A 7,313-nucleotide genomic window follows, 5' to 3' on the forward strand; every position below is an offset into this window, starting at 1 on the left:
TTTTTCCACTGCCCATACTTTTCTGTTTTAATACTATTATAGAACATGTTTGAGTACGTATCGTACCGAATTGTGCGAACATTGCAGAAAAAGTGCTGTTTTTAGCGCACATTTACACTTTTTCATTACCAAGTGGAACGTAAAACCTTGAGCCCATGAAGTGAGTATCCAATGAGGATTCACTGTGACAGACAATAGCAGTCAGTCATCCGTGGAAGAATAATTGACTGGTGCAGTAGGTATTCAGTGGGAGAGAAACAAGTATGACAAGCCTGTCAGGAAATCAGAGGAGCACACTTCCAACGCGCACTCATTTTGACAAAGTATCTAAGCAATTTAACCGTCCTGGCTTGCACAGTGTCGGCGACAGTGACTTGTTCATTGATACAAAAACTTGATTTCGACACAAAATTCAAAGGTCTTGTCTCCTGCGACTTGACTTCAGTCTCCTGAAGGTTAACTATATGTTTGTATGCTGTGTGAAAGCTGTTAAGTGAAACATGGCAAAGCAGCTGCAGAAAAACTAGATTCAAAGACATCAGTTGAGTAAAAATTGTAAAGAAGTGTGTTTGTTTGCAGTATAGCCTGTGTGAGCCGTGTGCCATTTGTGTCTTATAGCTTCATGTTGGCAATGGGAAACGTCAGACATTGCCGATAACAGTAAACATACAGATCATACGTAAGTGCTTAATGATCACCATCAGACAGCCACCACGTCTGTGGGCAGAGTGAGTGGGGTGGAGCGACTCATTATGTACACTCCATTAGTGACTTGTCGCCCACAAATGATCAAATCCCTGAAGTTGCCTCTCTCTTTGTTTGTGAGGTTTTTGTTGTTATGTTTCCATGGCGCACGTCATTTGTTGTTTGATTGTGATCCTTGGGTGTGTGTGTGTGTCATGTAGGTGTGTGCCTGTCTCAGATGTCTCCATCCAGGTCTGTGTGAGGTTGCGTATGATTGGTCCACTTAAGTTCAGGTCCATCTTATCCAGGTCCTGGATAAGATGCTGGATTTGACTTATTTGGCAAATTAGGACGTGGACAGGTTAGCCAGTAAACCTCTGACCCTGATACACACCCACAAACAAACATTTACACACAAGTCAATACCATTGCTACAAACACACCAGCAACTGAGTTATGTCAGTACACTTAGCTGGAGAGTGTACTTGGCTCAGCCAGGTCTTGAACTAGCAATAGCTAGCTAGCTAGCTAGCTAGATAGAAACCCATTTCAGAGTGTGCACACTGTTTCCGTCAGGCAGATGTGGACTGTCCTGATCATTCAACTGTGCTGAGCCTGTGTCAAGCCTTTGACAGCTAGGACACACAGCTCAGTTATCAACAAGCAGGGCTGGAGCACCAGACTGTGGCCATTTAAATAAGCAGTCTCTGTGGGCCCTCTTGCTTTCATGATCCATACCTCTCACAAATTTTTTCAACAAATAATTGCACTGACAACAGTACAGTAAACCACAGTGGTGATGAGGATAGCCAGTTATGACCGTTCCTATACCAGTTAGATTTTTAAAAATCTGTGATATGTCCATAAGTCTGCACAGTTTCCACACATTTCACAACATACTGTAGTCCACAGTTACTTTGTGGAAAAATCACTTTCCTTCTGTTTTCTTTATGGTATAAAAAAAACAAAACAGTAAAATGCTAATTTAATGCCGATACCCTAGAAGTGTTTTTTATTTGTAAAAAAAATGGAAAATGACACTGCTGTCCTGATTCAGCGTAATGGTTCACTTATATCCTCTCATCATGCTCTCTTCACCATCGTTCCACCGTCCTCGATCATATCTTCATGCTCACTATCTGCTGCACAGACACACCCTCTATAAGAATGAAGTGTACAGGACTACGATTCGCCTCTTAACCTGCTTTCAACCTCATACTGTTCTCCATCAATTGGATATAATGTCTTCATATAATTCCTAAGTTAATTTGTAAATTTTTGTAGTAAATTGTAAATATTGTAGAACTTTTCTTCTGTCATTTAATGGTCGGGCATTGTACAGCTACAAGCATTTCACCCCCATGTCATACTGTGTATGGTTGTGTGTGTGTGACAAATAAAATTTGAATTTGAATTTGAATTTGATTTGAATTTCATAAAGTGTGATGTTTGAATAAGTGCAAAGTTATTTGTGTTTACTAAAGTAGCTTGGTTGTGTTTGTTGGTTACGTGACATATGCTAACTGTTTTCTGTAAGTGCTGCTTTGATCTCATCCAATACAAAGGTTAGACATGTCAAACACAGCGGTCTAATGGTCTTGCAGATATCTCAGTGATTTAGTAAAACATGAAAACCCTTAAGAGCAGGTGTGTTGGTGTGCTGCCTGATGGTGTTTCATTAGAGCTAGCAAAATTAAGTTTTTTCATTTTCTAATTAAGAAGTCACTGTGGTGTTTAAACAGCTCTTTCATCAGCCTGAAAAGCACTGGCTTCCTTAAAATGCCTTGCATACCTCACAGCCTGGCAGCCAGAATTGTCATGGTTCTCGATCTATGATCCAGCGTTTCTTTGTTCCCTCTTGGTATTGTTTCGTTTCCTTGTTCTTCTTAGTTTAGTCATTTGTATTTCTAGGCCTTTGATTCTTGCTCATTTAGTCTGTTCCCTGTCATGCTCTGGTAGTCTTGGTGTGTTCTCCCAAGCCCATCATGTCTCTCTCCCTTTCTGTGTCCCCCACTGTCTCGCCCTCTCTGTCTCCTCAGTCTGTCTTGTTCCCAAGTCTGTTTCTTCCACAGTTCCAGTGTCAAGTCTTAATCTGCGTCTAAGGTTTATTTTGACAGTTTCCTGTCCTTTGTTCAGTGTGATTAGTTTAGCTTCCTCCCTGTCTTATTGTGTCTGATTACTTCCAGCTGTGTTTCCTGCTGTTTCCCATCCGCTCTTTATCCTCTGTCGTCTGCTATTCCCTTGTTATTCCTAATTAGTTCCCTGTTTCCAGTTTCCATATTTGATTTTTGTGTTCATGTATTTAGCGATTGGTTTTTTTGCACAGGCAGTAAAGCGGCCTCTTTAAGTTGACCTTTTCATTTGGGTCCTACCTCTGTCTGCCGCTAGTGAATCCTTGACTAACATACAATAAAGCTTAATGTTACTTGATATCAGTGTTGGTAAGCTGAAGCTGAAGCTGTTATCAATACAAATGATTTCTTGGAATAACTTTTACTTATTACTATATGAGCTCATCTTGTAAAGAGGGATGTACTGCTTTTGCCATATAATGTCACATCCTTATAGTTATAGTGTGTACATTCTCACTGACTCCAGGTTATTTCAGCTAAATTCTGTTTTCTTGCCTCTCCCAATTGCAGTGCATAGTCCTAGCTGTGGCGGCCACTGTAAGACTAACATGTTTAAGAGAGATGAAAAACATGACTTTTTTCTATCAGTTAGTATAGAAAACCATTTTGTATGCACTGTATTTTAACATATTCTTTTAATATAAACACTTAGGGGGAAACCCTGAACTTTTCTTTTGACAAGTGCAGCTGTTTTTGCTGCTGTTAGCTCCTGTTAACCTCCGATAGCTGCTGTTAGGCTCTGTTAGCTGCTGTGAGCCAGTGTTAATTAAACTTTCTTTGAAGTTGGTCTTACATTGTTGGACTAGGATACTTAATAATAAAATTATTAAATCACTGTCATAACTATTCCACAGGTTAACTCCTCTAACAGAAACACATCTCTGCTTTATATTTGTCCTTATCTTGTTTTTTTTTAAAGAAATCTGTTCCCCTTAAGTCATATTGACTCTCTCTGACTTTGAACAGCTTCTGAGTACTGTGGCAAAGCAAGTTATTTTGTGCTTTATACATTATCTGTGCCATTTTATATTCAACTAAATCATAAAATTTCAGGGTATTCAGATTAATAAACAAAATGTTAGTTGGTTCTATATAGTTTGATTGGTTTATAATTCTTATAGCTTTTTTTTGTAACTTGAAAATATGAAGAGTGTTCGTTTTATATGCATTACCCCATATCTCCAGATAGTAAGTCATATATGGAAGCAACAGAGTACAATAAAGTGTGTATAATGTTTTTTTGTTCAGGACATGCTTTGTTTTATAGAGAATAGCAATGGTTTTTGACATTTTTGTTTTCACATGGTTTATATGAGACCTCCAGCTCAGCTTATCATCAATTATCACTCCAAGAAATTTATTTTCGTACACTCTTTCAATTTCAATTCCATTAACCCTTATTTTAGAAACATTTTTCATTGGTCTAGTGCCAAAAATAATCAATTTTGTTTTCTTTATATTTAATGATAACTTATTTACATCAAACCAGTTTTTTAATATATTTAACTCCTTTTCCGCTGTAGTCAGAAGCTGTTCTAAGTTTTTACCTGAGCAGTACAGAGTGGTATCATCAGCAAACAATACACATTTTAACAGTTTGGAAACATTACATATATCATTTATATATAATATAAATAATTTAGAGCCCAGCACAGAGCCCTGAGGAACACCACAAGTTACCTTCAACTGCTTAGATTTTACATTATTGAATTCGACATATTGATATCTTTCATCCAGGTAACTTTTCATCCACTTGTATGCTATCCCTCTTATGCCATATCTCTCTAGTTTATTTATTAATATAGAATGATCAATTGTATCAAACGCCTTTTTTAAGTCTATAAAAACACCAACAGTATATTCCTTATTATCTATTGCATTAGATATCCCTTCAACAAGTTCCATCACTGCCATTGAAGTGGACCTTTTCACTCTAAAGCCATATTGGTTATCACTTAGGAGATTATGCTTCTCAATATATTTATCAAGTCTATTAACAAATAACTTTTCTAAAATTTTTGAGAACTGTGGGAGTAGTGATATTGGCCTATAATTGGTAAACTGACATCTCTCTCCGTTTTTATGGATTGGAATAACTTTTGCTATTTTCATTTGTGAGGGAAACACACCAGTTTGAAAGGACAGATTACAAATGTATGCGAAAGGTATGATGTTCAGTTGGTGCACAGAGAAGTATCCAACTTCGGTAAGCCCGTGTGAACTGTAGCCAGTGTTTTGTGTTCTTAGTTGACAGGAGTGGCCCCTGATGTGGTCTTCAGGCTGGCTTAAGAGTCGACATGTTGTGTGTTCAAAGAGGTTGAGTTACTGTTGAACAATTCGACATTTACCATGCTTTTCCTCCCATGGTAGGCCAAGGTACCTGTTGGTCAGTTACAACATGAACTGTGATTGTTTGTGGATGCAAAGGGTGGAGAGGACTTGCATTAGATGCAGCATGAAGGGATGCAGCCTTTTCAGGAAACCCATCCCCCTCTTTCTTTTCCCATTCTAGCTTCGTGCGTGTTGCCTGTAGAGCAGCAGTCAGATGGCGGTGATCACACAAACATGGGATTTGGCCAACAGATTACTCTGGAACACAATGGATGGCTGGCGAGGATCAAGCCCCTGCTAAGGCTTTCTTTTTATATTATCTTCACACACACACACAAAAAATGCTCCTCATTACAGTCTACTCAACCTCTACGTGAAAATTACCCATTGTATGAGAAACCGGTGGGCTGGATTTCCCCTGACAGCCTCCATTTGAACTCTTCCCGTATGCTTAATAATCACAAACCATGAACAAAGACCACGACAAGGAGATAGGTAGGTAAACAAGGGTTTCAAATGTTTAATTCATTTTAATATCACTGGCAAATATAAATTGCTGCTCAACGATTCATTATCAAAGGGGGGCTGTTTCTCCCCTCTCTTACATTTGAAGAGATTTCCTTAGAAGACAGTGTCCAAATTCTCCAATTTCTTAAAAAGTTAAGTGCACAAACCTTAATGTTATTATTCAGCAAACAGACATTTCACCTTTCTGAGAAGAAAGGCAGGAGGTGACGACGATGTTCGATGGAGCCGTGACGAGGGGGTGTTGTCTTGTGTGTTTTGTGTCTAATGCGATGAGAGCACCACGCCTGAGACCCGTCACGAAGAAGAAAAGAAGGGAATGACCTTTGTGATGCACGTCGCTGTTGTCGTAAACACACTGTATGCGTCTGTTAGGCCGTAACAGGTGTGTCCGTTTTGAGCCGCTTTGTATGCAGGGATAAAAGTGTGCAAAAAAAGAAAAGAAAAGCCAAATATACACATGAACGTGAGTTTTCCCCTGATGTGGAAAGCTGTAGCTTAAACAACTGGTCTGACTGTAGTCTTGTTCTTTGAGAGATTCCACACCTGCTTCTTAAGGCAGATGCTGAGAGCACCAGGGTCTTTGTACTGGAAGTGAGAGGGGTGCGATGTGATCACTGACACATACAGTACACTGCCCAGCTACACACACACACACACACACACACACACACACACACACACACACACACACACACACACAGAGATTAGTGGAAGACAGAAATGAGACGATGGATGGGGAGGAGAGAAAAAAAAATGGTGGCTACCACAGAAAGACATTAATGCTCTTCTTCAAATAAAACAAATAAACAGAAACATGGATTTACAATGTTTTTAAAATCACCCACCCTCGACTACCAAAAAAATACATCTCTGAAGACAATAATGCAGTAAACTCACACACGTATGCACCGACAGATGGCATTACAGTGAACACACCTGCCCACTCACACCTACTTTTCAACACCCCCACCCCCCCACCTGGTTAGCGTGGCTGCACAGTCCCTCTCCGTTTGGACAAAAATAAGCAGCGTTCGACACTCAACGACTAAACAATCTCATATCTATTTTTCTGCTTTCCTTTTTTTTCCTCCTTTTTTTTGTGTTTTTGTGTTTTTTGGCGTACCATCATCATGCTTTAAACTGAGATCTGCAAGTGGCGCATGCACAACACGCAGGGAGCTTCTTTTGGCACCGTGCTGCTACGACTGCAGGGGTTGATAACGCGTACATTCAGAAGAAACGACAACAGATCTGCGCTCCTGTCCCTGCCCGTGATGACTGGGAACCACACGCGAAGAGGAGGAGGAGGAGGAAGAGGTGGGGTAAAAAGAAAAAGAAGAAGAAAAAAAATCTCACAAGGCTCAAGAGCCATTTTGTCTGAGGCACGGGCGTGGGGGAGGGAAAGGGGTGTTGGGAGGTAAACCGGCAGCGCCACTGCGCTTGACCCGGACACCGGCTCCTCTCGCTTTTTCTACTTTCTAATCATTTTCTTTTTTAAGTTCTTCAGTTTTTTTTGTCCCATTATCCTTCTCTTATGGGCTTCGAAAATGGCTAAAAGAAAAATCAGAATCAGCCACAAAGAAATCACTTCCTAGGAGCACCGTGCTGAATTCAGACAGACACTAAAGCCTCGAGGCA

This window comes from Pundamilia nyererei, unplaced genomic scaffold, assembly GCF_000239375.1.
Source record: "Pundamilia nyererei isolate P.nyererei 1_Seehausen unplaced genomic scaffold, PunNye1.0 scaffold00172, whole genome shotgun sequence".
Classification (NCBI taxonomy): Eukaryota; Metazoa; Chordata; class Actinopteri; order Cichliformes; family Cichlidae; genus Pundamilia; species Pundamilia nyererei.